At 39.9% G+C, this 21,415-nt stretch overlaps 1 protein-coding gene across 1 annotated transcript in view; it reads right to left on the reverse strand.

Annotated features, from left to right (window-relative positions):
• The window catches only part of Mamo (zinc finger protein 628-like), a 31,375-nt gene extending 30,165 nt beyond the window's left edge, over positions 1-1,210 (reverse strand). The window contains exon 1 of the mRNA XM_078180791.1: positions 1,065-1,210. The gene's annotated coding sequence lies outside the window, so the exon portion shown is untranslated. The remainder of the gene's footprint in view (positions 1-1,064) is intronic.
• Positions 1,211-21,415: the final 20,205 nt, after the last annotated feature.

A 21,415-nucleotide genomic window follows, 5' to 3' on the forward strand; every position in this document is an offset into this window, starting at 1 on the left:
AAACTAAATCGTTAAATATCTCCAAAACTAAATCGCTAAATATCTCCAAAACGACTTGCTAAATATCTTCCAAACCAAATCTCTAAATATCTTCAAAACTGCATCGCTAAATATCGTCCAACCAAATCGCTAAATATCGTCCAACTGCATCGCTAAATATCTCCAAATTACATCGGTAAATATCGTCCACCTACATCACTAAATATCGTCCAAAACAGCATCGCGAAACATCATCCACCCGAATCATCGAATCTCTTCGAACGAAAGGAGTATCTCCGTTGAACCGCGATGAGCAGAGGAAAAGCCGTGGCGGAATAATTTGGTCGCGGTCGTAGTAGACGCGGTTTGCCAAAAGTGAAACTGCACAAGGTCGGTAGCAACGCCGACCGTGGAGAGCCGGGACGCGAGAGAGGAGACGCGTTGTCGGAAACGCTTCAGGATCCACTGACGGCCCGCGCGCACGGCGACTGTCAACCGTGGGTATTTCACGTGTCTGGTTGCGGCGCGCTGCGCTCGAGGTCCTGTCGATCGTGGCGAGGATCTTTTTCGCGGTGTCCTGGCAATGATCGTTTTCGCGGTGTCCTGACAATGATCATTTTCGCGGTGTTCTGGCAATGATATTTTTCGCAGTGTCCTGGGATGATCTTTTTCGCGGTGTCCTGGTCTTATCATTTTTGACACTGAATAAGCGTAATCGGCGACGATGTCTCTCTCTTTCTCTCTCTCTTGTTTCCTCCGCCGGGATCAGCATCGACGACGAAGGCGACGAAGACGACGACAACGAAGGCGAAGGCGACGACGACGACGACGACGGTGGCACAACAGTAGATCAGGCCGTCACGCGACCTGTGCGACGACTCTTTCAGCACGAGTCGTCCGAGACGGAAAAGAAACATTGCGAACGGGTCTAAGGCGAAACAGAAAAACTTCACTAGCCCTTTTGCAAAAACGGATTTTACTCGACGTTGAAAATACGACGTTTTAAATCACAGAGAACGAATTCGTCACGACGTGATCACGCACTTCGATTAGTTCGCATACGGCACCAGCATTGAAATATTTACCTTGCTACATGTAAAATGAATAGAGAGCCTGCCTGAATCGAACGAAGGAAGGCTCAACCGGCCCACTGTGACGTCGCCGGCCTACTGTCAGCTCAGCGCTCGCTCGGCCCCGCGGTCAACTAACCTACCGTGTTCGCCGCGCAGACTTTACCGACCAAATAAATCGATCCGACACCGCCCACCACCGTTATTTTTACACGATAAATCTTGCACGATTGTTTAACTATTTTTCACGTTGATTTTGTTCGGAGACGATCGTTTTTAATCGCGACGGTACGGTTACGGTCGCTCGCTTGACTACCGTAGTAGTCAGGTGTGAAACGCTCACGCGCACAGCCGCACACACAGAGACGGCGCACGTTTCCCTCGCAGATCTCGCGATTCGTAGAGCCATAGGCGTCGTTGGACCAAAAAAACTTATGTTCGCCGCGCGGAGGGGTGGGAGAAGAGACGGAGAGAGAGAGAGAGAGAGAGAGAGAGAGAGAGAGAGAGAGAGAGACGGAGCGCGAGGAACCTAGAGAAAGAGAGACAGAGCGTGACAGACCTAGAGAGAGAGAAAGAGAGAGACAAAGCGCGAGGAACCTAGAGAGAGAGAGCGACAAAGCGCGAGAGAGCTAGTGAGAGAGAAACAGAGAGAGAGAGAGAGAAAGCGCGCGCGCGAAAGAGAGACGGAGCGAGAGCGAAAGAGAGAAATAGCGAGGTGGGGGAGAGGGAGTGGGGTGGAGGGAGAGGGAGACAGAGCGCGTGTAAGAATATCAAACGCATTGACGTCTTACGCAGCGCCGAGGGTAATTATTTCGGACGTAGTTCGCCGCGGTGACCTCGAAATTAGAAATTTCGCACGGTGCCGCCGCGCCGGCACGGGCGTAACGCGAATTTTCGCGGCGCGTAGACGGAGAACAGATAGACGCGTTAACGCTGTGACGTCCGGTGGCTCCGCGTTGGTGCCACGCGAAAATCATCGGGTAAGTGCCGGTGGCTCCACTTTGGTGCCATGAGAAAATTTCGGGTAAGTACCGATGGCTCAATGTTGGTGTCATCCAAAAATTATCGGGATATTGCCGATGGCTCAATGTTGGTGCCATGCGAAAATTATCGGATAAGTGCCGATGGCTCCATTTTGGTGCCATGCGAAAAATGTCGGAAAAGTCCATGCGGAACCTATTGGGTAAGTACCGATGGCTCAATTTTGGTGCCATGCAAAACCTACTGGGTAAGTGCCGATGGCTCCATTTTAGTGACATGCAAAACCTAGTGGGTAAGTTCCGATGGCTCAATTTGGGTGCCATGCAAAACCTACTGGGTAAGTGCCGATGGCTCAATTTTGGTGACATACGAAAATTATCGGATAAGTACCGATGGCTCCACTTTAGTGCCACGCAAAAATTAAACGAAAATTATTATCGCGTGTTCTCTATTTAACTAACAATAAATTACAGCAACTTTGGCTTTTCATAAAAGCCCTTCGACGATAGCAGACAAAAAAGAAGACGATTATACGTGATAACCTAAATCCAGGTTATACGCGCGGACGGCATATAGCGTTAACTCTTTGAAGCACAGAATTTTAGGAAATAAATAGACGTGGCACAGAAATATCGCGTTTATAATTAAACAGAATTAGTATATTTTTATTGAAAGTCTATGTTAGCACAAACAAATATTAATCCAACTGATGAAATTAGTTCAAAACTATTATAGATTAGAACTAAATAGTCTTACCGTGTCACGTGGGTTCATAAATAAACCGAGTAAAAATTAAATTATTTCAATACCACGATTTGGGTTTAAAAATGTTCCAGGAGCTTCACCGTACGTCAAAAAGGTCATTTTTAATCCCACCGTGTCCGAAAGAGTTAACAGATATTCGCGGGCGCGATTCGGTCCCGATCTGTCGCAAGTATTTTCTTCCGTTCCACCCTCCCTCCCTCCCTCCCACCCCATCGGGACTCCTTTTGTTACACCGGTCCTCTCGAGAACGCTTCCCTGGAAATTTATATGGAGATTTTTCTTTCCGCGTTAAGGACGATTGTTTCGCGGGGTTTCAAAGACTCCGTAGAAAAAGGTTCCTTTTTCCCTTAAAACCACTTGTCAGTTCCCTCCATCTTGAAACCGAATAAAGACCGTTTTAGAATCGTCCGTAAACCGTGCCGGATCCTTTTCGAGGATTTTTAGAGGTTGTTGTCGGATGACATACTACGCGGATTTATTAACCCTTTACCGTTTCCTTCACAGTTATTGCAATTAGGAATTTTTCAATTTATAATTTTTCAATGTATAATTTCTTGAAAGAGGCGGAACATTAATGTTTATTCCATGCGAAAATATACTTAACACTTTAGCGACCGGTCATTTGGTCGTGAAAATTTAGCTGAATGTTAAGGTTATGTTTCTATTTTATTTATTTTATTAATTACGAAAGAAATCTGATACTAACACCTTTATATCAATAATAGATACCTAATTATTAATTATCATGACACAGGTTACCAATCGGGGGTGTTCTATTATATACATTTGTTATCTAATTCTTATTAATTTATTTATTTTTCATATTGAGCCCCCGTGTAAGTAGAATTGTAATTACAATTACTACATTAATATTATTAAACGGTATTCTTTGTAAACCTTGAGGAACATTAATTGACAAATAAATTCGTAGTATCCTCTTCTGTGTATATGGTTAAGAACATTGTTGTTATTAAGAGCATAGTTGTTATGGGAGTGGTGGGAACTAGAGACCAATTCTCTGTCTTCGGCTACAGAGCCAGTTAGTCGAGCAGATTCGGTCAACTTAACTCGTCGTTTACGTTCCCCTATTGTCTTCTTTCTTTTTTTTCTTTCTTTCTCGTCGTCGTCGTCGTCGTCGTCGTCGTCTTTCGTTTTCCTTTCAGCCAGTAATTCTTTTCGTTTCGCTGCGTCACGGTATCCGTGGCAGCGTGAATTATATCGCATTCGCGCTGCCCGCGAACAATTGCTTCATCAATTTAATTGTTCTTGAAAAGCCAGCGATCGTTTCTTTCGATCGAAAATTAAAAATTCATTTGGTAGCGGCGTTGAATATATTTCTTAAAACTGTACAGTTAGTGTGTCTGATTAGTGTAGTTAGTGAGCAGTTTATGGAGGTATAGTGGAAACTACCCTTGGAGCTAAGTTTTTGCGATACACAGTCATTGAAAAGAATAATGTTAGTTTTAATTTATGGTATTGCTAGATTATTATTATTTTTTTTTATTTTAATTGTCTGTTTCATTTTTGATATTTCTGATTTACTTTTTTAAATTGTTTATCTGTTGGTAGAATATTAATATTTCTTAGAAGCTTATAGGTAGTGTGTCTGATTATCATAGGTAGTGAGCAGCTTATGGTCGCCATCGAGCATGGGACACCACCACGTGGCACCACCCTTGGAGCCAAACTCTCGCAACACGGTCATTGAAAAGAATAATGAAAATTCTAATCGATGGTATCCCCAAATTCTTATTCTTTTATTTTAATTGCCATTCTTATTCCTTTATTTTAATTGTCATTCTTATTTCTCTATTTTAATTGTCATTCTTATTTCTCTATTTTAATTGTCATTCTTATTTCTCTATTTTAATTGCCATTCTTATTTCTCTATTTTAATTGTCATTCTTATTTCTCTATTTAATTGCCATTATTATTTCTTTATTTAATTGCCATCCTTATTCCTTTATTTAATTGTCATTCTCATTTCTGTATTATAAGTATATATCTCATTTCTATATTATAAGTATATATCTCATTTCTATAATCTTATTTCCCCACGCAAATTCATAGTGCAGAAATTCGCCTGAAAATGTAAGAAATAGTGTCGAAATTCGCCTTAAAATTACAAAAATAGTGCAGAAAATTCGCCTGAAAAATAGAAAAACAGTGGAGAAAATTCGCCCGAAAAAAATCTAAAAACAGTCCATAAAATTCGCGAACGCGTACCCTGGGAAATGCATCGAAATTCTCGAGGTATCGCGTCCCAGCGACACGTGTGACGTTGGATTAGGCAAGGTAAACACGCGTGCGGCCAGGTGGCGTGAAACGGCGTCGGTGCATCGTGGAGGTTGCGCCGCGCTCGCGCGGTCACACTCACGAAACACACGCGCACACAGGCACAGAGAGGGGGGAGGGGGGAGGGAGTACAGGCAGGTAGGCACGGCTACGTACTTTTCGTACAATATAGTCGTTACGATGCAGCTGGCTATACATATAGATTCTTAGGTAATACTAATTGCGCCCGACTGCCGAGTGCATCCGAGCTCGCTCGCACTCGCTCGCACTCGCTCGCACCCGCGCGTTGCTTCGTATATGTACGCGGACACACGTGGAGAGTCGGGCCGCTCGCAGAGAGACGTATCGCCGCGGGGAATAATTTCATTGTAGCTACTTTAATGCGATCGCCGGCGATAAATTATTCGAAGGCTCGATAACGCCGTCGATCGCCACCGTAAGGAAAACGGAGTTTACCGAATCCATCGGCGCGAATCGCCTCAATGTCAATTATTTCTTGCCGAGCTGAAAGAAGGCCGAATGCTGTTTCTTTTAGCGATCTCGACGCTTTAGCGACCTATAAATCGGCTTTCCATGTGAACCTATTGCCATAGTAACCCTTAATTAGCTATCCATTTATTATTATATAAATTAAATATTAAATACCTTTCTTAATTAATAAGACAAATCAAAATAGAAATGCAACATTTTTACGACCGAATGACCGGTCCATAAATTGTTAATTAATTATTATTATTATAACAAGAACTCGTTAACTATAGCAAGAGTCGCAAATTCTATAGTGTGTGCGCCTATTTAAAGTAAAACGCTATAAGTTTGGCAAAATCTTTCGAATCCCAAGTTAAAATGTCTCTCCGACTGCAAAATGTTGACAAAAAAGAGAGAATAAAAGCTTCTTATGGCGTTACGGCATGTCAACCGCGGCGCACCATAGACGCCGTGAAATTCCCCCCGTCGCAAGAATTGCCGTTGATGTATAGCCGCTAATAAATTATACATTGTTCCTCCTCTCGGAGCGTTGCTTACGATGCCGTTCCTTTTTTCTTTTTTTTCTTTTTTTTATTGCCTCGCCAGCGAGTCTTGTATAAAGTGTGCCGTGCATTTACGTTCTAATTACTTTGGACGATCGGACCCGGGAAATTCTAGACATTAAAATTGTTTTGCGGCGGAAATCCACGGCGGATTTTCCTTCTTCATCGATCCTCGAACGGGCGCGTTAATCGCGCGGCACGCTGCGCGCCACCTGCGGCGACTCTTTCACGATCCCGGATTCTCTAGCGTCTCTAGGTTGACAAGATCGACTCTTATTATCTTAGGGACTGCGCGACGTCGGGATCCAAGATGGCGGATGGAGCGACGGACGGATGGACGGTAATTTCATCGCGGTGGATTCTTCGCAATCGAAGGCATTTTAAGTCTAGATCCAAAATTGCTATTTTGATCAGGTGTATTCCTATTTTGTCTGACTTAGTACAATATATAGATTTGGGATTGAGTCTTGTGACTCGTAAAACTGTTACGCTTTTAACAGTGTTTTACATAGACGAAATGATTTCGGAAATAATATAAGAATTTTCATTGGTGTATTTTGTGTAATTATTATAGTTGTGGTAGTTAATGATACTGTTTAGTGACGGTATAGTGACACAAAATTAATTTCACAAATTCTGAGTGGATAAATAGGAATTAAATGAGGCGATAATAAAGGAAAAATTCGCAAATCGAGAAACGATTTTAACGAAACCATTTTAATTCCTAAACTTGTAATATATATCTTGTATAATAATTTTAATATAGTAGTTAATAATAATAATATTTATAGCTCTCCCGTGTCGTTTATAGAGACTCAAATTAATTTTCCAAATTCTCAGTGATCAAATTGGAATTAAATAAGGCTATAATAAAGGAAAAATTCGCGAATCGAAGCACTGTCGACCTGACGTCATCAGTTACTGGCAAGCTATTTTATTAAAATCTTCCCCTTTGTGCTCGGCGCCATTTTAACTCCTACACTATTAATATTAATCTTCTTTAATAATTTTAATATAGTAGTTAATAATAATAATATTTGCAGCTCCTATACGACGTTTATATTGACTCAAATTAATTCGCTAAATTCTCACTGGACAAATTGAAATTAAATAAGGATATAATAACGGAAAAATTCGCGAATCGAAAAATTGTACACCTGGCGTCACCTCTTTAACTCTAACCCTTTAAACTCGGCACCAATTTAACTCCTAAACTATTAATATATATTTTGTGTAATAATTTTGCTATATTGGTTAATAATAATAATATTTACAACTCCAAAAAAAAATTTGCTAAACTAATAACATACATCTTGTATAATAATTTTTCTATAATAGTTAATAATAATACCATTTTTCAATTCCCAGAAAACGTTCATCTGAACTAAAATTAATTCGCTAAATTCTCCCTCCTCAAATCGCATTAAATAACAAAGAAACCCCTTCGCCAATCCAAAAATTGTCCTCCTGATGTCATCAGCCGAATACAAGCGATTTTCTGAATTGATTCGTAGACGTCAGCTTCTATTCCAGTAAAAAAGGTCCGGTCGGCTGGTTTGATGCCTTATTATGGGTTTTCGCAGGGTGAGCCTCCGCCGGTGAGCACTCACCGGGTATTTCCCGCGTGATAAACGCGATTATTGTCTGGCACGTTCTGTCGTTGTTTCCAGATCGATCCGGCGTTGCATGCGCGTCCACGTGCACGTTGTTTTTCATAGATCGTGTCCGCAAGCGGCAAAGAGCGGCGCGGCGCGGGCGCGGGCGCGGAGCGGTCAGCTGAAATTGCGCGTCTACGCGTTCTTAGGTAACGCATCGCGCGCGTTGCGTGAACGGAACTTCGCTCGTTTCTTCTCTGTGTGTGTGTCTGTGTGTGTGTTCCGCTAGTGGACCCGCGTTGACGTACACCGACGCATATAGGCGCATGTAGATGCACATGGTCGCATATAGACGCACATAGACGCACGTATACGTACTCCGATATACATCGACATACATCGACGCACATTAAAGTACGCCGATGTACACCGATGAACATCGACATACATCGACATACACCGACGCATATTAACATACACCGATAGACACCGACGCACATAATTATACATCGACATACATCGCCATACATCGACGCACATCGCATCGCAAACACCGACGCACACCAACATACACAAACATACACCAACATACCTCAATGTACATTGACATACACGAATATACGCCGACGCACACCGACGCTAGAGGAGAGGAAGCCCGTGTGTCGGGCAATTGCTACAGTTCGTTCCGCGCGCACCTTTATTTTTGCTTTGCGTGAGAGGCGCAGGTGCCTCCGTCGGGCACGTGACCGCCGTCTCTATGTATCCCGGCGTCCACACGTAGTCGCGCTATTAGGTAACGCGTCGATAGTGCGTGAATCGGATTTGCCGTCGTAACGCTCGCCCGCCTACGGCACGCTTCATTGTCCGCGTCGGCTGTCCGCGACGCTGCACAAAAGTCGGTTTTCACAGAGAGGCGCCTGCACGGTGGCTTGCGAACACGGCCCTGGAAAAACGCTCTACGCGCCTTCCGGGAGTGGACGTTCCACCGGTTCGATCCTAACTGGAAACTTGGCGGGTTTTATTTTCAGATTTCACTGTTTTACGCGACTTTTTCTCGGTTTCGCGTGGACGAGATCGCCGAATTTTTGTTAGACGATGAGGAAAACGTGTGTTGCATTTGGCGTTACATTTGACGTTGGGGTTTCTTTGGTAGGAGATGTTTAGGAGCGTTTAATATGGTGTTTGTGGTTTTAGGTGGGGTTTTAGGCAAAACACGTGGCACAGGTGTTCTGCGTCGAACGCTGGAAATGGAATAAAAGGAGAATTAATTACAAGGCTTTTTAATAATTTTTATTACTTCTCAATAATTCTTACTACTCATATATTCGATATATAAAATATCAATACTGTAAATTATATTTACAGCAAGTATATTTTTACGTTAGTACATCTTTTTAATTTAGCAGTAATTTCATCCTATTTTCTGTGAAATTATTGTAGCCTACTTTGCTCGACTTTTAATAATAATATTCACCAGTCTATGCGACTGTAATATATTATAATTTTTTAAAATGCTTCCTAGAAGGTTACTTTAACGTTTTAGAATTTAATTAAACTATATTAAATATTGTCATAAGCGATCTAATATGTTTAATGCTTATACCACGTTTTAGTGTAAGATTAAGGTACCTTGGACTTCGTAATTTTTATAAAATAATAATTCATAGACGCGTGATAGAATCACTGTATTTTTACCATAAAAGCGTCATAATAATCTCTACCTTTTTATATATAACAGCAATTTTTTATTCATCGTACATCCTGTGTAAAAAATATCTATATATCGTCACTTCGACCACGAACTATCACTTTCGACTAAAAACACAAAATCTTTACTAATCAAACAAAATGAACGCAATTTAATTGTCACAATCGACTTTGTATTATCAAATCTTCAAGTTCCCAACCTTTTATAAATCCTAGTATAATCTATTTATGCAACAATGTCACTCCAGTAAATCATTTTTAAAGTTATAGAAAGAAGCGTCGCAGCAGTCGTATTTTCAACTAATCTTTCGACAAGCGAGTGGAATTTTTTCCGGCATTCAATTTTTGTTATCTCGAAGTATGAAAATAGGGATTTGAATAAAAAAAATGCATTTTATATACGTGCAATTGTCTATGCAAAAACGTCTGCTGATAAGGAAATGATAAGCGATTTACCTCGCGCTCGACTTTTTTTCGAAATTTGCTCAATACTAAACAATTACAACTGGTTGTTAATGAGTAGTTTATAATAAATAATTGAAACTGAGGATGATCAGGATGTCACGTGATTTTTAGTCCGTGGAAAATCGTAGCTGAAATCCGCGAGTTTTGTGTATATGTATAGTGGTTACGTAGCCAGGCAGTGCCAGTAAGAGCGAAGAAGTAGAACCGGCGAGTCATGCACAGACAATTCAGTGAATTTCTATTTCTATTTAATTCTACAATAACTTTTTCGAAAGTGAACTCCCGGTCAGAGTGACAGTATTAACTCTTTCTTGTCTTAACAATTTAACAAACACTCGCCAGGATTTTTTATTTAATAATTTATACTAAATACAATTTATTTTCTCAGAGCATTTAAGGAACACATATATTTTCTATATTCGTCGTTTATAAATCGAAACGCAAGCTATACAAGTATATAATAATAATACAATAATAATTAATAAATAATTGATAATTTCAGAGATTTCACTCATATATTGTTAAATAAGTTAACATAATAATATCCTGGATTTCAGAGGGAGTTTTGGTTTAGTAAAAACCTTTTTTGAAAATTTTAATGTTGCACAATGTTTTGCAACGTTCTAGTACGCTAAATAAATTTATTTGCTTAGGTTTAACGCTACGGTAAATCTCGCAAGGAAGCTGAACAAATGCAATACTGACGATGGGATCACCACAGGCAGACGCAATAACAGTAGAACTAAGAATTGCGTTCTTATAATAGTTAACTTGCATTGTTATATAGATAGGACAAGTTGCAAAAGCTTTGCATTTAAATTATTTAATTCAGTCCGGTGAATTTTAATTTCTGGGTTTAGATTAATAAAATGAAGACAATAGAGTGGTGTCAGTAAAAATATCGAACTGCTAGATGTGCACTTGCAATAAATATTTCAAGAATTATTATCAAATTAGTGTTTTTTTGGACGAAATTATAGCTCAGTGAAAAATTATTATTACTATTTGGAAATTAAAGTTTAATTTGTGATTCCAAGGAATTTAATTAACAAACTGGAGCAGGTATATTCCAGACAGATTTTTGCAAAAATTTGTATTGTAATTAATTTAATTGCTATTATTTTAATACATATTTAATAGAAACCCTTAAATATCTCATTTTCAATAAAAATGCTCACTTTTAAAATACCTCTTATTCATCTATATTAATTTAAATATAAAAACAAATAGCACTTCGATTCAAAGGTCCCCAATTTTTCTTAAAAAAAGAAAAGACCCCAAAGCTTCAAGTAATTTTTATAACAATTTAAAACTGGACACAATAAGCGTACTATTTATATTCTCCCGACGCAAACAATTCTGTTTTCACAGCGCGATTCTACATCTTAATCTCTCCGTGTAAACAAATTAAATGACTTTTTATAATTTCTTCTTTTTTCGAAGTAATTGAAATTTTACCGCTAGTCATGCCGTCACCAATCTCTGTCCGACATCGACACTCCGTGACCACTTGCTATAGCAAAATCATGTTAAAAACCAACATACACGATACGTTTCATTTAAAATTAAATTATTAAATATATAAAATTTTAAATTGATAATATAACATAATTTAAAATTAAAATTATTTTAAATTACAATAACAATTTAACCGAACAGATAAATCACTCAATATGCCAGTAACAAGTTTGTTTAAAATACGTATTACAAAAATACATTTTATAATAACTGTGCTTTTTGTTAACGAAATTACAAACGACCGGTATAATCTTTAAGTACGTATCATACTTTTTTATTTGCAACATACGAAATTTTATTTTATCGTATATAACGTTGATAAATCTTCCGCTGTATTTTATTTATCTTTCACCGAATTCTTCGGCAACGTTACGACACTCTCGGAGCGAAATTGATAAAATATCTGTATAGGAAACACGATTAATTTTATTTGTTTAACTTCGGAAACGGTGCGAGATAAGCATCGAACGCGCGTCACGCGCGTACTTCCGGAAAAGAATCTATAGTTGCGTATGGATGCAGTATGCACGAAGCAGAGATTGGATATTATATTTTATGTTTGAAATATATCAAATATTTGATATATTATTATATATTATTTTTAGATATTATATTTGGTATATTATATTTTCTATATTATATTTTCTACATTAAATTTTCTATATTATACTTTCTATATCGTATTTGCTATATTATATTTTCTATATTATACTTTCTATATCATATTTGCTATATTATATTTTCTATATTATACTCTCTATATTATATTTTCTATATTATATTTTCTATATCATATTTTCTACATTAAATTTTCTATATTATACTTTCTATATCGTATTTGCTATATTATATTTTCTATATTATACTTTCTATATCATATTTGCTATATTATACTTTCTATATTATACTTTCTATATTATATTTTCTATATTATATTTTCTATATTATATTTTCTATATTGTATTTTCAATATTTCGTGTATAAAATATTTTCTATATTATCATACATTATTTCATATACTATATTTCACATAGTATAGTAAAGTACACGTGTCCATCTCGTCATATCGTCGATTACTTTCCTCACAAGCCAAATAAACACAGCATTCCACCGCGGCACCCAACAGCGCCCCGTTGCTACGTGGATAAAGCGATGGATAAACGGCGAATTAATCAGAGACCCCGAGAGATGACCTGTTCAAAATTGCTTATTCCAAGATTGTGTAATAAACACCTCGTGATACATCCAACGGTCAATAAGTGATTCTTATTGTGCTTGTTGACACCGTGGCGGCGCGTCTACACTTGATAAGTGTGCCGACACACGTTCACACGCGAAAAAGGGTACACGGCGACGACGACGAAGAGAAAAAACGATCGAACGAAGACAAACTCCGCCGATAGTTTAAACAATTAAACGGTCCTCGCGTACGATCATCGCGATAATAGAATTATTAGATCACTTATTCATTCGACTGCATTTTGTTTGCGCCGCGTCCACCGGCAGCCTCCGCGCCATCGATAACTCATTTTTCATCTGACCCCGTTCGCTTGGTCCATTCGATTAATATTCCAACGCGAGAACCGCCTTTCCAGCGATCTACGCGTGTCTAACGCGTGGTGGAGCCTTCCTTATTTCTTTGGAAAATTATGAAGAAAATAATCGGAATTTAGAATTAATTTTCTTCGGTAATTTGGGCATTTAATTCATCGTAAGTTTGATATTTATTTCAGAGCTGGAGAATAAAATGACAGAGGGACCTGGAGGATCTCAATTACTAATAAAAATTAATATTAATCAAAACTAAAATAATTGACATTGATATCTGTTAGACTTTCATAGGAATATTGAGAACGCGACGAGAATCGCTTCGCGTCATTTTTAAGTAATTAAATGTATATTTTTATATTTCGACGATTTTATATTTCGTTCATTTTTATTTTCTTCTGCGCGCACTGTATCTAGTATTTAAAAAATTGTACAATAGTATGAGAGTCTATAGAAACGTAATATACATTAGATGACATAACCTTATATTTTCTATATTATAGTTTCAATATTTCTATATTTCATACAGAAAATATTTTCTATGTTATATTTTCAACATCATATTTTCTATATTTCTATATTTCATACAGAATAAATACTGTCACATTATTCTAAATTTTTACCTCCTTCATTTTTTAATTAATAGAAATAATCTTCAGTCAGCATAAAAATCCATAGTCCATTGCCATAATTATTATTATCACAGGAATCATTAACAAATAGCCTAGCAAACTAATTCTACCATCTCGACAAACTTCCACCCTTTAACATTTACTCTAATAACTACTCCAATAACTTCTTCAAAATTATTTGATAATTTTTACCATATTAAATATTATCCATATAAATTTTTCCATTACTTCATACGTGGATTTGTTTATACAGTGACGCGAGAGACAGAATTTTTGTCACGTTTCAGAGATTCCAGCGTCGCGAGGAAGGACATCTTCAACGTATCTCCGTATATCCGAGTAAATTGTTTATACCGTGTCGTCTGCGCGGGCGATACGTATTAATTAAAAATCCACAGCTTCTGTGTCGAAACATTTTGCACGCCATTAATATAAAAGCTGGCCAACGCAGCGCTAGCTAGCTGGCGCGCGCGCGTGCTCGAGGCCCGCACACGCTCACGTGCCAACAAAGTTACTCTAATTAATGGCAACACGTTCGGTATTGTATAATTCTGTTTACGGCGGTGGCCTCGCGCATGCATCATGCGGCCTCCCTCCCGCCCCGCGCGCGCGCTCGTACCAATTCCTACGGCCGATTGTTAAGTTCCATTTATTGGAATGTAACACTCGAGCAGAGCGAGGGCGTCAGGTGAAAACGATTTTTAATGCGATAGGAATAATCCGCGGGAATTGTCGGGCGACGGTCAATAAACGCGATGTTATCAATTAGAGACGCGAAAAGGAATATTCATTTTATAGATAATTTTCGATCAAATTAAAACGCGTTTTTCTAGCGATGGGAATTACGATTTGCTATATTGTGATACGCGAGCGAATATATGGGGCTGTGAACTGAATATTTTAAAGGGTGCGTAATGGGTTCGTTCAGTGAATGGGGGTTGGTGTAACAATTACTGTCACTTTTTATTGTTATATTTTATAGAGAAAAAGTGTTTCGGAAAATCGCAAGAAAAACGGAATGATTTTTAAATTAAACAAATCTGTCTTTATAATTACAAGGGTTGAAAGTTTCCAAATGCCTTCTCACATATAAAATAATCTTTATAAAAATAACTAAAATAACTAGAAATTTTCCAAGTTGCCAAAATAATTCCTAAACAATCTAAATAAAAATTATCTCTAAATTCCAATTACTTAGAACAAAAAAGAAAAATAACAAGTTATCCTTTTTGGATTCTTTTAGCCAAACCCAGAATAAAAATTTAGAAAACGTTCATTTACATAATAGTATTATATAATAATATATAATCAGTTTCGCCAGCTAATTGCAATTTTTAAGTATTGTCTTCATAGCATTTATAAAATTTAAATCTAATCATTTTATGTAATAATATATAATAAGTTTCGAAAGCCAATAGCAATTTTTAATTATCGTTCTCGTGCCAACAAATTTAAATCGTTCGAGGGAATGTTTAAAAAGTTATTTCGCTTGCAACAAACGTAGACGCAATTAGCAGAGAGAGAGAGAGGGAGAGAGAGAGAGAGAGAGAGAGAGAGAGGCCGGAAGAATTAATGCGCGTCGTCGCTGTCCGACGTCTGACCCGTATTTTATTAAATTAATATTCATGATTTGGAAGAGATAGAGAGCGATGCTCGCATCGGCCCCCAACAAACTTTAAAGCGGTTCCAGAAATTGTTTCGATAAGAAAGTCTCGCGGAACGAACTTCTCCAAGCTGTGGCGCTTGCGAAAACATCGGGACGGGGGTGGTGTAGTGGAGCTAGTTACTGTGGGGCGACCAATTCCTGTGCCTTTTTCGAGTGTATAATTAACTTTATTTTTATCTAATATATTAAATTGGTAATATGGTTATCTAGTTTATTAAATTAATAATATGATTATCTAATAAATATTAAATTGGTAATATGATTATTTAATATATTAAATTAATAATATGATTATCTAATAAATATTAAATTGGTAATATGATTATTTAATATATTAAATTAATAATATGATTATCTAATGAATATTAAATTGGTAATATGATTATTTAATATATTAAATTAATAATATGATTATCTAATATATTAAATTAATAATATGATTATAATGTATTAAATACCTTGTTCTTTTACTTAATTTGCCTTTAAATAAAAATAAATGCAATGTATTTTATTCAATAAATATTGAATTAACTGCACCAGGAAAGAAACTAACCCGTTATTATGGGGTGGCGACACTGAGACACCACTAAAATTGTTACACCACGCTTAAAAATAATTTGTACAGATATCATTAATATTCAGATCTAAATAAATTGTTAAACGTCTAACTTTGCATAAATAACAAGATTTATATAAAAAATCAAGATTCATAGAAAATATAAAATAAGAAATTCATAGAAAATAGAAAATAGAAAGTAGAAAATAGAAAATAAAAAGTTCATAGAAAATAGAAAATAGAAAATTCATAGAAAATAAAAATACTGTAATTTTAAAAAAATAGCTTCACTCTTACAATTAAAATGGCTTCGAATACAAAGGGTTAAGATACGATTTTGATTCCTAACACAGCTAAAGTATAGATAACGGAACGATGCGTACGGAATCGTCGATTAATTTTTCGTCAAGCATATTTCCACCAAAGCAAAAAGATAAAGCAAGGGGGGTAGGTAGCCGTAGCGACGCGGTTCAAGTTCAACCATTAAACGTAACAAAGTGCCGATATCCCGGTATCACCGTATCCTATTAAAATTAACAACGTAGAAACACAGGCAAACGCACAATGGTAACCGATGGTTGGGCCCAATGGGATCGGTATTCGGCCACTGGGATAAGTTAAACTCCGGCCCCTCCTAATTGGGTCTGCTCTCTCTCCCGATAAAACGATAGGCATTCTCCAAGGGTATGGAACGACGAAGAGGGCGGGGGGGAGGGAGCAGGAGGAGGGGAGGGGGGCAATCTTTCGCATTGCTTAAAATAACGAAAAAGAAAGCCGCCGGGCCGCCACCTATCCCAGCGCCCGGCTCCCGAGGCCCAGTAAATCTGAAATATCGACATTCGGCCCGGGCAGCCACCGACGGGGGGTGGCGTCCGATCGTCGTCGTCACCCTCCTCCTCCTCCTCCACCTCCTCCTCCTCGGTTTTCCTCGGGAAAGTAAAGGCTTAGAGAGAGGTGTTCCCGGCCGGACGGACGGACGGACGGACGGGCGGCGGCGGCGACGGCGGGAGAGAGAGAGGGTAGTTTCGAAGGGACGCGTGTACCTGTCACGTCACAAAGCGTCTGGGTTCCAATCAAGCGTTAAGGGGGAGACCACCGGGCGTCGTGGCGTAGAATTTGCAACTATGCTAATAAGAAGCGAGAGAGCCGAACGGACAGCTAATGGCCGCCGTAGAGAAAAAGGACGGGCAAGAGTGCACAATGAATTCGTGAGGTCGTGACGCCGGCGAAGGGAAGGAGAGACGGAGAGAATAAGAGAAGGAGAGCGATGGAGAGAGCGACAGAGCCAGAGAGATAGAGGGACGGAGCCGGAGAGATAGAGAGACAGAGATAGAGAGATAGAGAGACAGAGACAGGAAGCAAGAGAGATAGAGAGAAGGAGAGACAGAGGCGAAGGTAGAGAGAGAAGGACAGAAAGAGCGCGTGACAGAAAGAGAGACAGAGAGGAAAATATAGAGAGAAAGAGCGCGTGGCAAAAATAAAGAGAGAGAGAGGAAAATATAGAAAGAGCGCGTGGCAGAAATAAAGAGAGAGGGGAACCTATGAGAGAAAGAGAGCGACGGAAAGGGCAAGAGACAGGGACACAGCGAGCAGAGAGAGCGACAGTAGTGAGAGAGAGAGAGAGGGGAGTGCCGGCCAGCGGGACAAAGAAAGGCAGAGGACGAAAGGGTGGAAGGGAGAAAGAGGTTAGGGAGGACGGAGGGCGACCACGGATCAATCGTAGCCTTCCGTGTTCCCCGGGCCCCTCGGTCGCTTTCCGCCCCGCGCCACTGTTACCGGTCCTCCCCCTTCGTTTGCCCCTTCACCTACCCAGTCGACTTGCACCCCTGAAACTTTCCTCCACCCAACAACCCCACTCTCTCTCTCTCTCTCTCTCACTCTCTCTCTCCCTCTAGCGTCCTCCCTCTCTTTCACCCTGGCTCGCCATACCCTTCTCTCTACTTCGGTGCAACTCTCTCTCAACCCTCTATCGCCGTGCTTGCACCGACATGCACGCGTCGTTACGCAGGCCCAAACCCGTCGACCAGACACAGACTCTTGTCTACTCTCGTCCTCCCGGCCGATTCTCGCCCTTCATCCCTCTCGTCTCTATGTTCGTCGTTGCCTCTTCTTTCTTTCTTTCTTTCTCTTTATGGGGGTGTATTTCTGTTTTATGCTTTAGATATCTATTCCTTATTTCTTTCTTTCCTTATGTCGGACTGTTTTCTTTTGGACTCTCTTCTTCGTCGCTCTTTTCTTCGACTTTCTTCCACGTTTATTCACACGATTTTCTTTGGCCCTCGGTTTCTAGCCCTTTTGTCCCTGGGAACATCCCTTTTGGCTTTCTCTGGGTTCTTTTAGCGGGGCCTCTCTTTCGCCCTTCTTCGATTTTGATGTGTTTCTTTCGCCCTCTTTTCGGCCTTCTCTGACTCTTTCTTCTGTCTTTTTCTCTGTCTTTTCTTGTCTGTCTTTTTATCTCTATCCCTCTTTCTCTCTGTATCTCTTCATCTCTGTCTTTCTTTACCTCTGTCTCTCTTTTTCTCTGTCTTTTTATCACTGTCTCTCTTTATTTCCGTCTCCCTGTCTCTTCAACTCTGTCTACCTTTCTCTCTGTCTTTTCCCCCTAATTTCTCTGTCCCCCTGTCTCTTTTCCTCTCTGTCGCTCCTTCCCTCTGTCTCTCTTTCCACTATCTCTCCTTCTTTTTGTCTCTCTTTCTCCCTGTCTCTCTTTCCCCTTATCTCTCTTTCTTTTTGTTTCTCTTTCTCTCTGTCTCTCTCTCCCCCTATCTCTATTCCACCTTGACTCTTTATCTCTGTCTCTCCATCTCTCTCCTTTCTCTCTCCCTTTCCTGTCATCTAGCCTACCATCGTCTCTCTCTCTCTCTCTCTCTCTCTCTCTCTATCTCTCTGTCTCTCTCTGTCTCTCTCCAATCCCTCGCGCCTGTTTCTTTCCCGCCCGCGTCCAAGAGCCAACCGTACCGCACAGAGTAGGTCAGTGGCGTGAATGATGATCAGTATTCGCCGGTGTGTGTGTGTGTGTGTGCGTGTTGGTGCGTCCGACTAACGCAGCCGTTTCCACCCTCTCGCCAATTCGCACGCACCCTCCTCTCGTGTGTAGGTGTGTGTGTTTGTGTCCGCGAAACACCGCGACCACGATGTCGGTGGACGTGCTCACGCGAGATGATTTTCGATTGTCTCTCTCTGTATTTTTTTTTTCTGTTTCCTGCTCTGGGTGCACTAGGGCGCTGTGTTGATCGCGTTGCAAAAATACTGATTTTTAATGTCTTTATATGGCGTTTTAGGTTGAGTTATATGTCGCTTTAAATTTAATTCAGTTATATGCCTTTTTAAGTTGAATTCTATGCCGTTTTAAATCGACTATACGCAATTTTTAATTGAATTAATTATACGCCATTTCAAATTGAGTTATATGCCCTTTTAAATTGAATTCTATTGCATTGAATGAATTCTATGAATTCTATGAATTCCACCATCTACCACTTGTCACTATAAAAAAATCATAAAAATATCCCACCCTTCCAAATTCCACCCTTTGCATCGCAAACATCGCGGAATACAATAGCTAGACGGCACATTCGCGACAGAAATCGCACAATTTTCAACCGATTCTACACAACTGTCTTCGTATCGCGTAAGTCCTTTCAGCATCTGAGTCTGTATCTTTCGGAGTCTGTCATAGTCGGCGGCGTGAAGGATGTGTGTGCGCGCCGCATTGCACCGTGAATTGGACTAGTTTCACGGCCCCGACCTTGGGGCTGTTTAACTAGTTTTCACAACTTCTTGCCGCCACACGTTTCCGCGCGGAGATTGTTTTTACTTCCTGGTCGAGTATTATGCACACAGGTAAACGCGCGCCACGCCGCTCGCGTACATGCGCGCGTATCCGACCGTGAACGCGCAACTTCCTTTTAATATTCTCTTTTTCCCCTACCCACCCCCTTCAAACTGTCTACAGTGGTCCGCGAGATATATAAGGTGGTCCCATAAGTTTCTTCCGCTATTTTCATAGATTCTAAGTGGCTGTATTTTTAGTACTCTTAGCCGTTTATGGCATCGGTTTCAGTCGTCCCGGAGCTCTTTCAAAGTACGTTTCGTTGGTGACAAGGTCTCTTTTCAAATTTCTTCTGCGCCGTTCAATATGGAGAGCCGAAAGAAGCATTTGCGAAATGTTATGCTTCGTTGTTTTAAAAAAGGCAATAGTGCAAAGGACACTGCAGACGAGATTTGCACCGTTTACGGGAGTGGTGCTACGACTATCAGGACCATCCGCGATTGGTTTAAAAAATTAGTGCAGACAAGGTACTTCTGGGTCGTAGATATTTCAAAGTTTTAGGTTATGCCTGGGTGCGAGGTTATGTCAAGCTTCTAGGTACTTTCAGACCTCAGATACCCCTATGTTTCTTACGTTTCTGAAGATCTGAAGTATATTGGGGTCACACATATTTCAAGATTTTAGGTACTTCGTAGTTTAAGGTTATGTCAAGCTTTAAGACCTCAGATACTTCTAAGTTTCTAAGGCTCCTCAAGATCTTAGGCACTTCTGGTCGTAAATATTTCAAGGTTTTAGGTTATGTCAAGCTTTTAGGTACTTTGAGATCACAGATACTTCTAGGTTAGGACCGTCCGCGATTGGTTTAAAAAATTTGGAGATGGCAATTTCGAGTTGAAAGATGAAGACCGCAGCGGCCGCCCAGCAACGACGGATACGGACATTATCAAGACTGTGCTCACTGAAAATCCGCGATATAGTGTGCGCGAGATAGCGGATGCCACCAAAATTCCCAAGACAGCGGTACATAAGCATTTAATTAAGTTGGGATATGCGAATCGATGTGACGTTTGGGTTCCACACCTATTCACGGAGACCGGCCTTATGAACCGCGTCTCTACGTGCGATTTGCTTCTTCAGCGACACGAAAGGGATCCTTTCTTAGAGAGGCTTGACACTGGAGACGAGACTTGGATTTTATACCAAATTGTGCATCGAAAACGCACTTGGTCCAAGGAAAATAGACCTTCGACTGTTGCGAAGCCTGGACTTCATCCGAAGAAGGTTCTTTCGTGCATTTGGTGGGACTGGAAAGGTGTAGCATACTACGAGCTCCTTCCTCAAAGTGATACGATCAATGCTGACAAATATAGCAATCAACTGTATCAATTAAAACGCCGCCATAGCAGAAAAACGGCCAGAATTGGCGAACCGACGAGGCGTCGTTTTCCATCGCGACAACGCGAGACCGCGTGTTGCGTTGGCCGTAATGCAAAAATTGTTACAGGTTGATTGGGACGTTCTACCTCATCCTCCTAGTTCCCCAGACCTCGCTCCATCCGATTATCACTTGTTCCTCTCCTTAAAAAATTCTCTCCGTGATAAATCCTTCAAATCCATAAGCGAAATAAAAACGCACCTGGATGAATATTTTGCAAATAAGCTTGAACAATTTTGGAAAGAGGGCATAATGAGGCTTCCTTAGAGATGGAAGAAGGTTATAGAACAGAACGGTTCATATGTAACATAATAAATCCACTTTAAACAAATACCGTGTATTCGTTTCGTATGAAAAAAAGGGAAGAAACTTATGGGACACCCTAGTACATATTTCGTTT

The sequence above is a fragment of the Augochlora pura genome, chromosome 1 (genome assembly GCF_028453695.1).
Source record: "Augochlora pura isolate Apur16 chromosome 1, APUR_v2.2.1, whole genome shotgun sequence".
Classification (NCBI taxonomy): domain Eukaryota; kingdom Metazoa; phylum Arthropoda; class Insecta; order Hymenoptera; family Halictidae; genus Augochlora; species Augochlora pura.